Source organism: Lissotriton helveticus, chromosome 1_2, assembly GCF_964261635.1.
Source record: "Lissotriton helveticus chromosome 1_2, aLisHel1.1, whole genome shotgun sequence".
Taxonomy (NCBI): domain Eukaryota; kingdom Metazoa; phylum Chordata; class Amphibia; order Caudata; family Salamandridae; genus Lissotriton; species Lissotriton helveticus.
The window spans coordinates 452,743,478-452,762,053 of NC_136058.1; the positions used below are offsets into that span (position 1 = coordinate 452,743,478).

At 51.2% G+C, this 18,576-nt stretch overlaps 1 protein-coding gene across 3 annotated transcripts in view; it reads left to right on the plus strand.

Moving 5' to 3' along the window:
* Positions 1-991: 991 nt before the first annotated feature.
* LOC144807710 (uncharacterized) overlaps positions 992-18,576 on the plus strand; it is an 83,315-nt gene continuing 65,730 nt past the window's right edge. For all 3 annotated transcript variants that reach the window (XM_078673357.1, XM_078673358.1, XM_078673359.1), the window contains exon 1: positions 992-1,138. The gene's annotated coding sequence lies outside the window, so the exon portion shown is untranslated. The remainder of the gene's footprint in view (positions 1,139-18,576) is intronic.

Genomic DNA, 18,576 nt, shown 5'->3' on the forward strand with positions numbered 1-18,576 from the left:
CACGCGAGGCAGCAGGCTGTTGACCCAGCGCAGGCCAGGATGAGCAGGCAATACTGTGCAGCTGAGCGAATAGAGAGTGCCTCGAGCCGGGGTCAAGAGCACTATACAGGCAGGCTGATGCATGTTAGTGCAGTCAAGCAGTCACCAGCGTGAACATGCGTGAGTCTAACGCCGGATGCGTGACCTTGGCAGGGCTGCCCCTGCGCTCAGTCCAAACACTCCAGATTACCCGAGGTCCCACGCGGCCACTTCACAATATTGTGGGCCTGGAGGCTCGAGGAAAAAAGAGACGAGCAGACTCAGATCTATCTGGACCCGCTTCCAGCCTCTGTCATTCCCACCGCTGTGCTGACCACATCACAACAGCTGCATCTTCCACGGGGCGCGAGACGCACCGCTGGGGGACGGCCGCGCCGTGTACATATACAATACATACATACAAAGATGGCATACGCGGGCACAGTACAACTGTGCAATGTTGTCTCCGGCTCCACGCATGCGCACAGGTGGTTCAAGTGTCTCTGAGGTCTGAGCATGCGCAGAACAACGGGAAGCACGAGGTCTCTAAGAACGGGCGGAACGGCAGAGAGAAGCATGCGCAGGCCTGCGAGACAAGAGCATGCGCAGAAGTGCCAGGCCTTTGAGTTGAGGGCATGCGCAGTACAACGCTTGTAGGTCTGTGAGATAACGGCATGCGCAGAAGAAAGTGCCCTGCCTCAGAGATGTGAGCATGCGCACGAACCGTGATTGTATAGTATTCCGTGTAAGGCACATGCGCAGTGCAATCATGCATGATTAGTTTAACATTGTGGAGTTTGATAGTATACCTGCGCTGGACATGCGCAATACTGACGTTGGGAACCCTTCCGTGCAGTGCGCATGCGCATTACGTCCATCAGTGATTAGTATTCCAGCTGTGATCCTGTGCCAAGAAGTCGTGAGGCATTAGTGTACAAAGCTGAGCGCATGCGCAGTATATTAGTACCTGACCCCGCTCATGCCCGTCGGGAGGTTAATGTCGCCCGGAGCCCCCGCGGTCTCCTCCGCTCTCGGGATCAACTCGGACTCGGAGCTTTCCCCGCCGGAGATCAGGAGAGGAGGGATCCACCCGCCCCCCCCTGGAGTAGAGACCGAGGAGGTGAGTCTGAGGGAGATCAGGGCCTCTCACTGACCCCGACTGACGTCACTAATGACCCCCAAGACCTGCTGACGTCACTACTGACCCCCCACCAGTCCTGCTGACGTCACTACTGACCCCCACCAGCCCTGCTGACCCCATTACTGACCCCCCACCAGCCCTGCTGCTCCATTACTGACCCCCACCAGCCCTGCTGACCCCATTACTGACCCCCACCAGCCCTGCTGATGTCACTACTGACCCCCTCCCTGCTGACGTCACTACTGACCCCCACCAGCCCTGCTGACCCCATTACTGACCCCCACCAGCCCTGCTGACGTCACTACTGACCCCCACCAGCCCTGCTGACCCCATTACTGACCCCCACCAGCCATGCTGATGTCACTACTGACCCCCACCAGCCCTGCTGACGTCACTACTGACCCCCACCAGCCCTGCTGACCCCACTACTCACCCCCACCAGCCCTGCTGACGTCACTACTGACCCCCACCAGCCCTGCTGACCCCACTACTCACCCCCACCAGCCCTGCTGACGTCACTACTCACCCCCACCAGCCCTGCTGACGTCACTACTGACCCCCACCAGCCCTACTGACGTCACTACTGACCCCCACCAGCCATGCTGACGTCACTACTGACGCCCACCCGCCCTGCTGACGTCACTACTGACCCTCACCAGCCATGCTGACGTCACTACTGACCTCCACCAGCCCTGCAGCCCTGCTGACCCCATTACTGACCCCCACCAGCCCTGCTGACCCCATTACTGACCCCCCACCAGCCCTGCTGCTCCATTACTGACCCCCACCAGCCCTGCTGACCCCATTACTGACCCCCACCAGCCCTGCTGATGTCACTACTGACCCCCTCCCTGCTGACGTCACTACTGACCCCCACCAGCCCTGCTGACCCCATTACTGACCCCCACCAGCCCTGCTGACGTCACTACTGACCCCCACCAGCCCTGCTGACCCCATTACTGACCCCCACCAGCCATGCTGATGTCACTACTGACCCCCACCAGCCCTGCTGACGTCACTACTGACCCCCACCAGCCCTGCTGACCCCACTACTCACCCCCACCAGCCCTGCTGACGTCACTACTGACCCCCACCAGCCCTGCTGACCCCACTACTCACCCCCACCAGCCCTGCTGACGTCACTACTCACCCCCACCAGCCCTGCTGACGTCACTACTGACCCCCACCAGCCCTACTGACGTCACTACTGACCCCCACCAGCCATGCTGACGTCACTACTGACGCCCACCCGCCCTGCTGACGTCACTACTGACCCTCACCAGCCATGCTGACGTCACTACTGACCTCCACCAGCCCTGCAGCCCTGCTGACCCCATTACTGACCCCCACCAGCACTGCTGACCCCATTACTGACCCCCCACCAGCCCTGCTGCTCCATTACTGACCCCCCACCAGCCCTGCTGCCCCCATTACTGACCCCCCACCAGCCCTGCTGACGTCACTACTGACCCCCACCAGCCCTGCTGATGTCACTACTGACCCCCACCAGCCCTGCTGACGTCACTACTGACCCCCGACCAGCCCTGCTGACGTCACTACTGACCCCCCACCAGTCCTGCTGACCCCATTCCTGACCCCCACCAGCCCTGCTGACGTCACTACTGACCCCCCACCAGTCCTGCTGCCCCCATTACTGACCCCCCACCCTGCTGATATCACTACTGATCCTCATCAGCCCTGCTGACCCCATTACTGACCCCCACCAGCCCTGCTGCCCCATTACTGACCCCTAACCAGCCCTGCTGCCCCCATTACTGACCCAGACCAGCCCTCCTGCTTAAATGTACAATGATTTCTGTGAAGTCTATCAAAGAGGGTACCCCGGTGCTGTTGATAACATCATCAACCCTTATCGCTATGTTGGGCCTCAATGTGATTGGTTGTTGTAGATGGAATTCCAAAACTGATGGCTTCTCTGTCATTCTATGTGCCAATCTGTTGAAGTAGTGAAAAGCATAATATGTGTATGTGTAAAGTGCACAGTGTTAGACCTGGCATCTTTTGGTGTGTTTCCCCTGTTTTTTTGCATTGACCGCCTGTTTTTTTCTCTATTTTTGCTGGTTTGGTATCTCTTTGCACTTTCTCACTGCTGTCCAGTGTTAAAGTGCAAGTGCTCCTATTGTAAATTGTGTTATGGATTGGTGTTTCCATGATTGTCATATTTGATTTACTAGTAAATCCGTAGTACAGTACACTGTGTGTGCCCAGGGCCTGTAAATCAAATGATGAGGGTGGGCCTGCAGCACTGATTGTGCCACCCACACCAGCAGCCTTTTAAAGGTGTCGCTGACGTGCCACTGCTGTGTATGCGCTCAGTTGTGACTGCCAGATCGACTTGGCTAGGGCACCCACTTGCCAAGCCCTAACCTTCCCTTTTATTGCATGTAAGGCACCCCTAATGTACCCCTCTGGGCAGGATACAGTGTATTTGAAAAGTAGTACATGTCCTGGTGTGTGTGACATGTCCTGATGGTGAACTACAGGTTCATTCGTTTTGAGGTCTCGCTGGCGTCGCAGCGCGAAGCGCTGTCGCCAGCGATACTTATTGTCGCTGTGTAAGTAGCAAAGTGGGACAGGAGAGGTGCACAAGCTTAATAAACCCATTGCAGACAATGGCTGTGACCGCGCGCTTTAGGAGACACGTGCTGTGAACGCACGCCCTTTAGGAGACACACGCTGTAAACGCGCGCGTCTCTTCTCGCGCTCTCCCAAACTTTCACTTTCACAGCTCGTGTCTCCTGCAGCACGCGGTCACATCCTTTGTCTGCATTGGCTTTAGTAAGCTCGTCAGCAATGCATCCCCGGACTCAGATAACACCCCCTAACACTGCCCAAACTACTCAGCGGCAGAACTTGTTCTATATTGTGAGTATGAGGAAGTATACAGGTGTGATACACACGCTATACCAGCTCAGTTCACGTAAGCTAAGGAAAGCTTGCAATGCTGTTGCTTGTTTTTAAAATACATTTGAAACATTGCCATGGCTAAGACAATTCACAGCATCAAGGTAAGATTGCCGAATTAAATGGGACTCAAATTATTGGCATCAGAAGGATGAGAAGTCGAGATTGCCATCTCAGACATAATCTTGTGTCTTGCAAGTCGCGACAGATGGCAATAGGGAGTGCTTAACTCGCACGGCCTTAAGCAGATGTACTTCTCACAACAAAGACCAATCAAGCGTTGCGGGGAGCAAGAACACACTGTAAAATAATTAAACAAAACGGGCCCGCTGTTTTCAATACAGAACGTGACGCAAGCACATGAAACTTGGTAGATGCTAAGTTCGCTCTTATGCTTCACCACTTGTCTCTTCGGAAGTGACGATGTTTGGAAACAGACTCACTCTTTGTAATCTCGAGGATGCTTCCTTGTTCAATCAATCGTCGATGAAATAATTACTAGCTTTATGTTGGGAGCATTCAAGAACACACAAATTCAGCCCCTACAATACTGTTCATCCCCTGAGGTTTGTGTTGGCCAGTATCACACGTAGCGCTCGTAAACAAAAGGTTACCCCTTCCCGTTGAGTCTAGTTTGCACCAGACATGGAATATTGACTCAAAAGGGAACTGCGTCACAAGGTCACACCTGCTCCTGGTAAAGTGGTATAACAAAGCTAAATCTTCTACACGTACCCCGTCTGAATGGGTCTGTTATGTTTGACACGTAGTGTGAAATCTCAGCTTGAGACTGATTTTGGAGAAGTCAGCAGTAATGTTCATTAGACAGCGTCGTTGTTTAATTTGTACATAATTTTTTTTCAAGTGCTGAGGCAAAAAGTTTTTTTCTTTTTTTAAGAGGCCGCCCTCGGTGCTGCCAAATGCCCAGTACGCCGAATACTGGGCCTGCCTAGTCCTGATTCGACGTCATGCCTCTTTCTTCCACCGCCTACACTTCCTCTATGTTTGTCTCACCTTGCATGTTCTTTTTCTTCCCTTTCTTGTCCCTTTGTCTCTCATTTGCTGCCTTTTCTATCTTTCTCTGGGAAACAGTCTAATGGTAAAATAGATAATACACGCCCCGAAACTGAGAACCGGTGCCCAACACTTGCAACCACCGGCACCATTAAGCCCTGACGCAGCATTCTTTGAGTACTGCACCATAAACAGCCACCCAGGCAAAATCCTCGCCGTTTACATAAAGCTGCGTTAGTCGGTACTGTGCATTTCAGCGTTTTTTGCAATTAGACTGGATAGGACGGGCACAATTGCACTTGAAATAAAAATGAAAGCCCATCATCTCCAAGCACCGAGGCGACCCGCAGCAGACAAATGATTGTTCCAGCGCTATAATTAAGGCCCTGTGGAGATCAAGTTTGAGGCTCAAGACTAATACCTGGATAAAGAACAGCAATAATCTTGCAATCAGGCACAGTGTTACTCATGCCCAAAACTGGACAGTGATGTCCAACTGTGAGGAGGGAACAGAACTCAGCACACCTCGCACTCTTCCTGTCTATACTCTGTAGCCAAATCATGTTACCTAAATTACCTTCTTTGCCTCTTTTTCTACCTAGCGCATATTGCATAAATATTTTTTTTCATAGTGGTGTATGTTCTTAATATAGTTATTTGGCAATTGGATAGCGTATAATTTGTCATTAGTGTGGTATTACAGCATTGTTCACTTTCTGGGCCGAGGTTCGTATCGCAGACCGGAGTATAACAGTCTGAATACGTTCCTGGAGATGTGCTGTCACTGTCAGCAGGGTAAGCCGCTCAGTCTAAGTTCCTCATAATCAGTGGCCTGGTAATGCTGACTGGGTCGGTAACAAGTGTTACCAGCCCTGTCAGAATTTCAAGGTCCACTGCGCAGTGGAGCACTCTGGAGGGAAATGAAATTTACCTGGTATTTCCAAATTTGCTGCTTATTGAACATTTCCAAGGAGACCTTCCGGGTCCACCTCGTTTATGTTAGCAGCGTGGAAGTTCCGCCCACGACACGTCTATAGGAAGTTAGGTGTTTATATATACAATTATATGTCGCCTTTCTATTGTTTTTAAGCACTGTAAATGACTTTGTTGGCTTAACTCATAATGGTATAGGAGCCGGATTTCTTTGGGATACACAAACCATTTAAAAGTATCTTTAAGACGTAGAGACTGATACGGTCTGTGTCGTACCAGAAATGAAAAAGCATTTGCAATGCAACAGGTCTCGCATTACTAAATGATTCAGTCATTGGCGTTGTGATGTATTCTTATAGGTTCTGTATCGATCCCCCTATTCCTGACCCTGTTCTGGTTAACAAGTTAACTAGCAGCCATCCCATGATGCAGAAACCGTTATCTGATTAAGCCACACTACGGCACAGGAACGTGTTATCTGATTAGGTCATAACGCTTGCCATCTAATTAGACAAGCGATATTCCTCCAGCCCCCGATAAGGCATACGGAGTTCTCAAAACAAATCAAACCTATGACAACCTGGGAAAAACCCTGCGGCCATTGTTTTGATTTCATCGAGAACTTCAGCAAAAGAATGTGCTAACGACCAAGTCGTATGACATCCTTATTGACGTATCTATGTCCATCCTTACGTCAATCTCGGCACCTTACAGGTATAAATATTACCGGTATTGCATTAAGCAAACACACGCGGTGGTGACGAGATCGGAGCAGCCAGACTTGCCGAAGCCCAGAGCAGAGCAGACCCCGCTGGCGCAGCCCCGCCTTCCTGACGCGCTGAGAACGAGACGCTGCTTTCTCCTGCCGAGAAATCCAGCTCCGGCGCTTCCGGGTAGCCCTCGCAGGCAGCCTGGAATATCGAGACCAGAGACGAGAGATACCATCCCTCATTCATCCTAGATTCAAGGTACAGAACTGAATAACCCCTTGCAGAGAATTCTTGAGTCAGTCACTTGGCAAAACAAACTTAACTTAAACTGCTACTTTCTATTCCCGCCCACGTATTAGGCTTAGGTCAGGTACACCGGGGTAGGCGTAGTTAGAAACACCAGTTGAGTACGATTAGTCAAATGTATATGTGTATGTAGCTATTTTATCCATTTTAAACCACCTTATGGCTTAGAAACCATATAAATGTTTTTACAGTATTATTTTATACTTCTGCTTTTATTGTATGCACTTTACTTAACCATAAGTATTGCGATAATATCGATCCATTTCTCTTGTATGAGAAAAGAGACTGATCAATAAATAACATCTTTTATTGAACACGCCCGTCTCTTCCTTTTCTCTACAATCTGGTGAGACTAAGAATGCACGTACTGACTGAGTAAAATAAGTTGTCTTTTGTTTTCACACGACTCTAGAGATACACTCTTGATTAGGGGAGAGCAAAGTTGTCATGTTCTATGGTTGTCAGAAACTAAATCCCTTCTTGTCTATCCAGGGAGGTTCAACTCCTCCTTGCCTATTCGAGAAAGTTTCTAGTGAACTCTGAGCTAGCTGGCAAACCCAAAACTTTAAGTCTAATATCGACAATAGAAGACCTAGTTAACGTCTGGTCTAGGCCTATACTATTGAAGGTATTATTCCAATGCGCAGAGCCTATTGGGATAATAGGAACTACACTACAGCGTTGCATTATTATCAGCAATGCTAATAGCTCAAACTTTTACTAATGCAAGACCTATTGCATTGCAAATGCTTGTTCACTTTTGAAAGGTTATCTGTCCCATAGGATAGAATGGGGAATACTCTGTAAGATTTTACGAGTATATCTTCCCATTGGGACAAAATCGAGAAAGGGAGTTTAGTATGTCTGCACTCAGATGAGTAAAGATGAGTTTTATGATCCTGTGTGCCTCTGCTGAGTTTTTGGATTGACTATCTGGCTTTGGAGTGACAGGGGCTGGGGGTGTGCATTCTCTTCAGACAGCCACTGGGGGGGTCGAGGTGTGTCCTGCCTTCAATGGATGAGTGAGGGCTGGGCTGAATAGACCTGGGCTGCATTTAGTGTAGTGGGAGGAATTTCCTGGCACCTGAATGGGCCTGGTCTGCCTTGGACAATGCTGTCTCCACCTCCTGCCAGGAAGCCGGGCCAGGGAGAACAGAACTGGTATGGGCTGGGCACAGACACTCTCCGCACAAGGGAACAAAGAGGAACTGAGTGTAAATATTGGGGCCCACACCCCAGAACTTTAGAATTCGCTGGAATCAAGGAACCTGCAAATAAGAAGAGCTGGAAGAACTGCAGGTTGAGTACTGCCCCTTTGCTGTGTTGTTGCTTTGTTGGGTTGGCCTGCAGTTGCTGATTCTGCTTTGGGCAGTAAAAGGACTGGACTGAACTTTCTTAAACTTGTGCTGAGTATCTCCAAGAGCTTCAAACCGAACTTACCTCCTGTTCACGAAGTCTCCAGGACAGCAAAGACTTCACTTACCTCTGGGTACCACCTCTGGAATCGCAGTTTCAGTTGCCACAGAGGGGGAAAGCAGCAGACTTTGTCGCCGACTACGTGTCCGGAAGGCACCGCAGAGGGCACAGCCGCATCTCGCCCTGCAACTCTGGTCTTACCGACGACCATCGTCACCAAGCTGCTACCCGTACGAATCTTGAGGGCACCGCACGCTGCACAGCTACTCTTCACATCGCAACCACAACGGTTGCAATGACCGGCACGCATCAACGTGATCGGCTGCAACTAAAAGGTACTGTTTACGAATCTGCCGACCCCATGACCGATGCAGTCTGACGGAACTGTTGGATTCTGTTCTCAGCACCGCTGTAGCACCAAACGGAGCTACAGACTTCAAGGAACTCTATTTTAAGGTTATTCTGGAAAAGTTCATATTTTGAAGAACTGTATGTTGGATTTGTATTGTTTTGTTTTTGTTTTGAATATATAAAGTATTGGATATTTTTCTAAAGTGGTGTGGTGTCCTTTTGTGGTGTTTTCACTTTGTTACTGTTGGTTATGTGCTAATGCTTTACACACAGCCTCTGATATAAGCCTGACTGCTCGTGCCAAGCTACCAAGGAAGTGAGCTGGTGTTATTTCAGTAGTGTACCCCCTAATCCTGAAGGGTTCCTTTTTGGACAAAGGTGCAAATCATTGCCAACTAGAGACCCCCATTTCTAACACACGGTCACCCAGAAGGGCCTCATTGTGCTGAATAACAGATTATATTGTTATCCAAGTCACTGGTACACATTTTATCGACTTCAGAAGGATGAAAGAGTGAGTGGACCTGCCAGGATTTGAATCTGTGACCATAAGGTTAAATACAGGCCCCTACATTGGGCGCATTCATCCAATGAACCACCAGACCCAGCTGGAAAAGCATGAATGACAAACCGTGACCAGGGACCCTAAACTGAGTGAGATCCTCAAGGCCAGCAGCATCCTACCAACGTCCAGCACTAAGTGTAATCTGCTGACAGACAGCATTAAAAAAAGCAATTCTTGAAATCTTTTTATTGTAAGATCTGCTGTGAGGCCTGCACCAGATATACACAGCCTGATCGCACACCCCAAACTTCACACCCACCTCATCCCAGAGACTTGCCTTTTAGACTCCTGTGCCGTGTGCTGCAGCATCTCATGCTTCAGACATACTCCTTGAAACACACCAACAACACCATGGGGTTGTAGTAGCAGCAATACTCGGAGAAACCCTTTCCATGACCCACTTCACGCAAAAAAAAAAAAGAAATCGGGGAGATTGTGAAGATCAGAATCACACTGTGCCCCAATGTCAGCCTCAGAATCCTCTCCTGCTACTGCAGCTGGCAACTTCATGAACCATTAGCGGTACAAAAGGGGGTGGTAATGGACGGAGCATCTGAACCAATCAAACACTCACACCCAGTCAAAAGATTTGTGTTTCATCCATCACCGTTCTTTAGCCCACTCTGCCACCCCAGTTCAGACATGGCTATATGCAAATCAGTCTGACCCTGTGCCTCATGGGAACAGTCCAGCCCGAACTGCCAAGCCATGCCTTCCAACCTCATGAACCATTCCTCCACCCCGATGACAGACGAGTACCTCCACCCACTCCTGATTACAAAAGACTTCGCGTTCTGGCTGGAGAATAGCACCACCCCCTCCTTTAAAGTATTCAGATAGCTGTGGGATCTTGCAACTGCAAATTGGGTCAACACTACCATCAGACAACAGGCAACACTGCCCAGATACTGTGCACACTCCCCTCAGACCTCAGATAGCACCACCCAGACACTGTAAATAGTACCCTCAGGCAATAGGCAACACTGCCCAGACACTGTAAACACTACCCACAGACGTCAGATAGCACCATCCAGACACTGTAAACACTATCAATCAATCAATCAATACATTTATAAAGCCCGCAACTCACCCGTGAGGGTCTCAAGGCACTGAGTGGGGGTGGAGGGGTGCCGCTACTGCTCGAAGAGCCAGGTCTTGAGGTGTTTCCTGAAGGTGAGATGGTCCTGGGTCAGTCGTAGGTGTTTGGGGAGGGAGTTCCAAGTCTTCGCTGCCAGGTAGGAGAACGATCATCTTCCTCCGGTGGTGGTTCTACGAATCCGTGGGACGGTGGCGAGGGCGAGACTGGTGGAGCGGAGCTGGCGGGTAGGGGTGTAGAACGAGAGGCGGCTGCTGAGGTATTCGGGGCCCGTGTTGTGGAGCGCCTTGTGTGCGTGGGTGAGCAGCCTGAACGTGATCCTTTTGTTGAAGGAGAGCCAGTGGAGGTCTCTCAGGTGGGCGGATATGTGGCTGTTGCGAGGGATGTTGAGAATGAGTCGTGCGGAGGCGTTCTGTATGCGCTGGAGACGATTCTGAAGTTTGGCCGTGGTTCCTGCGTAAAGGGCGTTCCCGTAGTCCAGTCGGCTGGTGACGAGGGCCTGGGTGACTGTTCTTCTGGTTTCGGTGGGGATATTGAAGAGTGTTGGGCTGAGTGAGGATCCTTGGGGTACACCGCAGATGATCTCAGTGGCCTCGGAGTGGAAGGTGGGGAGGCAGACTCTCTGGGTTCTGCCGGAGAGGAATGAGGTGATCCATTCCAGGCCCTTTCCTTGGATTCCAGTGTTGTCGAGGCGGTCTATTAGGGTGCGGTGGCAGACGGTGTCAAAGGCTGCTGAGAGGTCTAGGAGGATGAGAGCGGCTGTTTCTCCGTTGTCCATCAGGGTTCAGATGTCGTCTGTGGCTGCGATGAGGGCGGTCTTGGTGCTGTGGTTGGCTTGGAATCCGGACTGGGAAAGGTCGAGCGAGTTGTTTGCCTCGAGGAATGCGGTTAGCTGTTTGTTGACGGTCTTCTCGATGACTTTAGCCGTGAAGGGGAGAAGAGAGATGGAGCGGAAGTTTTTGAGGTCTTTGGGGTCCGCTGTGGGTTTCTTCAGAAGGGCGTTGATTTCTGCGTGTTTCCAGCTCTCAGGGAAGGTGGCTGATGCGAAGGAGCTGTTTACGACGTTCCGAAGGTGGGGTGCAATGATGGTGTCGGCTTTGTTGAAGATGTGATGGGGGCATGGGTCGGAGGGAGAGCCGGAGTGGATAGAGTTCATGACGTGGATGGTGTCTTCACTGCTGATGGGGATCCATACGCTGAGGGTGGTGGTGGGGGTCGCTGGTTTGGTGTCCAGAGGTGGAGATTGGGGTCTGAAGCTGTCGTGTTTATCTGCGATCTTGCGGTGGAAGAAGGTGGCGAGGGCGTTGCAGAGATCTTGTGACGGGGTGATGTCGTTGTTGCTGGCGTTGGGGTTGGAGAGCTCTTTGACGATGCTGAAGAGCTCCTTGCTGTTGTTGGTGTTGTTGTCCAGTCGCTCTTTGAACGATGTCCTCTTGGTGGCCTGGATCTGCAGGTGGTATTCGAGGGTGGTGTTTTTGAGGGTTGTCATGTTTTCTGTTGTCCGTTCGTGGCGCCAGGTCTTTTCGAGTGTTTGGCAAGATTTCGTTGCGGCTTTGAGGGCATCTGTGAACCATGGGGGTTTTCTGTTGCCGGTCTTGCCTTGGGGGTTCTTCAGTGGAGCAAGGTCGTTGGCGCAGTTGGTGATCCACTGAGCGAGGTTGTGGGCTGCGTTGTTGGTGTCGGGTAGATTGGTGTCGGCTAGTGGGTTCTGGCTCAGCGATGTGGTTAGCTGGTCTGTGGTGATTTTGCTCCAGCATCTGCGGAGGATCCGATGCGCGAGGTGGTGAGATGTAGTCTTCTTGAAGATGAAGTGTACGCAGCTGTGGTCGGTCCAGTGGAGTCCGGTGGAGTGGTTGAAGGCGACGTGGTTACTGGCGGAGAAGATGGCGTTGAGCGTGTGGCCGGCGAGGTGGGTGGGGGGTGTCCACCAGTTGCTTGAGTCCGAGGTTGGTGAGGTTGTAGAGCAGGGGGGAGGTGGCGTTGTCGTTGTTTTTTTTCAGGTGAAAATTCAGGTCTCTTAGGAGGATGCATTCTGGTGAGGCTAGGGCGTGCGGGATGATGTAGCCTGCGATGGTTTCGCTGAATTGTGTGCGCGGGCCTGGGGGTCTGTAGATGAGCGTTCCTCTGAGGGTGGTCTGGGGGTTGGTGTGGATTTGGAAGTGTAGGTGTTCGGCGGTGGGGACGATGTCTTCGGCGTTGGTCGTGACGTTGATGGTGTTCCTGTAGGTGATGGCGACTCCTCCTCCTGTTTTGTTGGTTCGGTCCTTCCGGGTGATTTTGTAGCCGTCTGGGATGGCTATGGCGATGTCGTGGGCTGAGGAGGCGTTCATCCAGGTTTCCGTGAGGAAACCGACGTCTGGTGCTGATGTGTCGAGGAGGTCCCAGAGTTCGATGGCGTGCTTGTGAACGGAGCGGGTGTTGAGGAGGATGCACTTAAGGGGGTTGTTGTTGGTGTTTGGTTTGGCGGGCGGGGTGCGGGGTCGAAGGCAGGTGAATTTGCAGGCTTGACAGGTGAAGGGTCCGTGGGTGCGCTTTGGGGTGGCTTGGTAGCAGGCGGTTGGTCGTCCGGTGTTGAGTGCGATGAGGGCGGCGGTGTCGTATCTTAGTCGGATGTCCTGGTGTCGGCGGAGGCCAGGGGTTCTGGCGATGGGCGCGGTCCAGGCGCGGACGGGCGCAGACGGGCTTGCCTTTGGCGCGCCTTCGGCGCGCAATTGGCGCGTCCGCTGCGCTTCCGCGCGGCGTCCTTCATAAATGGCCAAGTGGGAGGGAGGAGCAGCTGGGAGGTGGGAGCGGGGTGGCCAATGGGCGACAGAGGGAGCGTGGCACAGAAGGAAAAGGGACGGGGCCGCAGGGGAGCAGCGGTGGGAAGCGGGGAGCGGGGGGCACAGAAGCGGGAAAAACAGTCACGGAGAAACACAAAATATACTGGCAACAGGCAATAAGCAGGGCACAATGCAAGTAAAACACTGGGTGCAGTCAACAACAATACTCAGAAATACGGGTGCAGCGGCGAACTTGCGGCAGCAGCGGTGAAGGGCAGGAGTCCTGGTCACACACGGGGAGCCGTGCGGTGTGTGGAGCGACCGGCCCTGCGAGCAGGGTCAAGGGTCACCACCACTACCCTCAGACAACATGACGCACTGCCCAGACACTACATACTCCACCCTCAGAATACAGGTAACAGTGCCCGGACACTGTGAACTCTACCCTCAGACAAGAGATACCACTGCCCAGGCAACATAAACACTAGATAGCACCCCTCAGACACTGTAAACACTCCCGCCAGACAACAGATAGCACTGCCCAGACACTGTAAACACTCCTGCCAGACAACAGATAGCACTGCCCAGACACTGTAAACACTCCCGCCAGACAACAGACAGTACTGCCCAGACACTGTAAACACTCCTGCCAGACAACAGATAGCACTGCCCAGACACTGTAAACACTCCCGCCAGACAACAGATAGCACTGCTCAGACACTGTAAACACTCCCGCCAGACAACAGATAGCACTGCTCAGACACTGTAAACACTCCCACCAGACAACAGATAGCACTGCCCAGACACTGTAAACACTCCCGCCAGACAACAGATAGCACTGCCCAGACACTGTAAACACTCCCGCCAGACAACAGATAGCACTGCTCAGACACTGTGAACACTCCCGCCAGACAACAGATAGCACTGCCCAGACACTGTAAACACTACCCTGGGACAAGAGACAGCACTGCCCAGACACTATACACACTACACTCATGGGTAACACTACACAGACAATGTAAACTCTACTCTTAGACAAGTAACACTGCCCAACACTGCAAACACTGTTTTGCCTCTATAAAAGTTAATTGGGGGCGTGGCCAAGATGGTGGACGGCTAGGACGCGCTTTTAGATCACTCCGTGCCGCCGCCTAAATAAGCATATAATTCAAGCCCTTCGTTCCCCAGTAGGGGCCCCTGAGAGTAAATACAAGCTCCTGAGAGAAGGGGGTACAAGCGGATCCTTGCGGAAGCAGCATAGAACCATGGGCGCGAAAGAACGAAAGGCTAAGAGGACCAGCGGTCTCTGGACCGGGACCTGCGGCCTATAGTATACGGATGTCCACCGAACGAGTGATGATCCTCCATGGGGTAGAGGTCCGTGGACCGCGTAGACAGGGGAGCTGATTGATCCCCTCTCCCCCAGGGGCTGTGTGGACAACCTGGACTGGTGAGGCGAACAGAGCTTGCGGAATGCGCCACGGCCCTGGACCACAGTGTGGGAGAACTCTGGAGCGTGCAGGTGTCCCGGTGAACAGTAGGGATCAAAAGCGTGCCTAATCCTGTGGCGTGCTCCTGTGGCGTGTGATGAGCAGCCTGCCCAAGTTTTGGCCCATCTTTCGCTTTGCAGGGTCACATCGAATAATTGGCACAAAGATAGCTAATCCCCTCAGCCTCAAAGCCATGGCAGGGAACATGTTCGGAAAGGCAAAATACAACAAGAGAAAAGATACCTGCCAAATAGATTTAATATAGAACTCACAAGGAGGTCCTTTGATACATTTAGAACCACCCAAATCAAAACATATTAATTCAGCACATAATGAAAAATAGATACAAGTTTTATTACATAGAAAAACATTTTATTCAATACATTAATGACAAACCACATGGGGATTTTTCTAAAAAACTGATGATTTGACAAATATAGTCCCACATATCGACATCAAACAAAAAAACTCTCATACCTTCATACATACCAGCATTTCAAACACTCTCATACCACAACCAGGCATCCATTACCAAGGTACATAATAGCCATGAGCTGATCTAATAATAATAGATGGAAAATAGTCATCAGGGGGATGGACAACAGATCAGCCAATTAGACCCCAGATGACACAAAACGCCGACGCATGCTTAGGTGTAAGGCCCCCAGACGGAGCTACACCTTTTTCAGGGCAATGATGTACAGTTCACAGTGGGACAAGCAATCAATCTAAAAAGTAGACACGTCAACTCTCACGGGGGATCCAGCAATGCAGAGGTCCTCAAATAAGGAACTTCAAGAAATGCTCATAGAGGTTGAAAGTCATTCTTGTGGGCGACTCCCAAGCTGGGTTCACTCCAATAATGCCAAGTCCAGGAGATGAAGAAGAGAGAAGGATGCCAATAGTTAAGCGGGTAATCTCCGCATATGAGTAGGGTTCAGGCTGACTCCTCCATTTTCTACGGAGACGATACAGAACCAGTCATGCACAGTCTTCAAATCGACACAGGGGGGTTCAACCGCTTCTCGTAATACAAGGCGTCATGTTCGGAAAGTCAGGCAGTTCCAGGATGGAAGATAAGGCTAGAAGCCAAGGGCATGAGGCTCGGCTAGACGCAGATGACGGAGAGGGTACGGTCACTAAGGCATTCCTTGAAACACTCTTCTCCTCACTACGTGCAGACCTGCAGATGATGAAAACCGAATTAGCATCGGAAATCCGATAGGTGACATGCGAGGTGGCCGAGGTGGGCGAGAAAGTCGCCAAGCTTGAATACAGGGAGCCAGGCCGGGAGGAGCAGTTCTTGTGGCTTCAAAAAGGGGGGCTACGGCTAAAAGAGCAGCAGCTGGACCTTCAGGCTCGCAACGAGGACCTGCAGAACAGATCCAGGAGGAACAATATAAGAATGAGAGGTGTGCCATCCAAAGCAGAGGGCTCCAACCTTCGCAAGTTTGTCACAGACCTCCTACGACATGTCTCCGGACTTCCTGAAACCTCTGCACTACAGCTAGACCGGGTTCGGTTCACAGAGTGGGAGCTGAATGCCTGGGGAAAGGTCCCCCGGCTGATATACTGGTTTGCGTTCGCGATTTTCAAATCAAAGAGGACATTCTTAGAAAAGCCAGAGACTCCCACCGGTCCACTTCAAAGGCTATTCCCTAACCTTTTACCAGGATCTCTCCAGGATCAACTTGCAGAAACGTAGGACGTTCCTCTCTGTAACAGAACACCTCAAAAAGGCTAATATACCCTTTGCATGGAGCCACCCCTTCCGCATCATCTTCAAGTATGAAGGATCTCTCTATCAGATCAGATCACTCAGGGAAGCCTGTGCCCTCCTGCACATCACCACGCAGGAGGATTCTGAGGAGTAGCCCGCCTCTCCTAAGTGTATACGAACTGCATGGCAGAAGGTAACAAGCAACCACTGCGGGCCCGGCCCGACTTGGCCACCATTAGGAAAAAGAGACAGGCGGTGCTACAGGTCCTATCAGCGGAATCCACCTTTTCAACTGCATCATGAGCTGAAGACGACCCTGCTCCCGGGGTGTGGAGGGACTTGCGAGGCACTGAAGGAGGCAGTAGAGGGGCTCTTGGTAGGATGCTCCCAGTACTGTACAATCTGCGGGTCGCTCAGAGGTCCCACACTGAATCTCTTGGAGGGTGGTCCTCCAGAACAGTCCTCCCTTGGCTGTCGTCGCCTCATACTGACTCTTGGGTCTTGACAGACTTGGCTCCTGTTGATTTCTTCAGTATATCCTTTTGTTGGTTATGGGTACATTCTATCTTCTTTCACTTCTTCTCCTCCGCACCAGCCAAGTCTCCAGAAGGGCTCCAAGAGTTCTACGAACTTCATGGTATGGCGCACCATCGCTACCTCGCAGGCGTGACGAGGACAAAGTGAACAAGCTGCATAGGGGCTTCCTGAACTCGTGCAATGCATAATATACGTTTGGTGAGCCTCAATTTTCGAGGCCTCAATAGTCCAGTAAAGTGCAAAGCGATTTTATCTTACTAGAACACTCCGGCGAGACATATGCTTATTGCAAGAAACCCACTTACTTGTCAGGGATACCCACCGCATGCGCTCACCCAGGTTTCCCAGACCATACTGGACCACTGACACAACTAAAAAAAAATGGGGTTGCCATACTGCTTGCCCAGAGCTTCCAGGGAAAGGTCACAGATGTGATAGCTGAACACAAGGGTAGAGAATTATGGATTAGGCTCCAGTGGGGTCATAAACGGTTAACAGTGGCATCTATTTATGCACCGAACGAACACCAGGAACGCTTCTTGATTACCTACCTTACACAAGTCTTAGCCTCGCAAGACCGGGAGGTGGTGATAGGGTGGGGGGGCTTAACCTGGTAATGAATACAGACTTAGATCGCTCGGGGCATCTCGCTACACAAGCTGGGACCGTCACACAGACTGGACATCAATGGCGTATGAATTGCGTCCTTAATGATATATGGAGTCAGACACACCCCTCCGCCAAAGACTACACATACTTTTCTGCGGCCCATAGATCCTATGCCCCTATTGATCATTTACTCCTCGCAGATGCACTATTGGGGATGCGTAGCTGAAGCAACAATTGAATCCCGTTCCCTCTCTGATCATGCCCTGATCACGCTATCGCTGAACCTAGGTGGCTCTCAACCATGCCCGTCACGATGGCTACTTCGTGACGCCATGCTTCACTCTGACCAGATAACTAAAGCTATTAGCAAGGCAATCAAAGACTATCTCACCACCAATGACCGAGACTAGGTTTGCCCGGCGTCCTTGTGGGAAGCGTTAAAACTAGTTATACGAGGGGAATTAATAGCCACATCAGCAAGCTAAAACAAGCTACGGAAGGAACAGAGGAAGCAAATAGCGGCATCAGTAGCAGAACTGGAATTCATACACAAACTCACCGGTACCCCCCCGCTTCTGGAGGGAATTGAAGAAGAAACGCTTAATTCTCCACCGATTGGACCTAGATAGAGCGGAATATGCCTTAGTGCATCTCCGGCACAAATTCTTCCTTAACAGAAATCCTTCTGGCTGCATGCTAGTCCATAAGCTACGCCAAAGAGAGGTTACCGTAACAATACCGGCAATCAAAGACCCGTCCGGGACTCTACACATAGAGACATAGCTAGTTACCTCCATGGTGCGCAGCTGGCTGCGCTGCCTACTGATACTGCATCTTACATTGATCGCTCTATCCAAGTTGACAAGTTAGTGACAGCAATAGCCAGTCTCAAAACCTCCAAGTCCCCGAGCCTGGATGGCTTTACCCCCCCGTTCTATAACAAATTCTGTCAGACACTAGCCCCTGTTCTGACACAGCTTTTT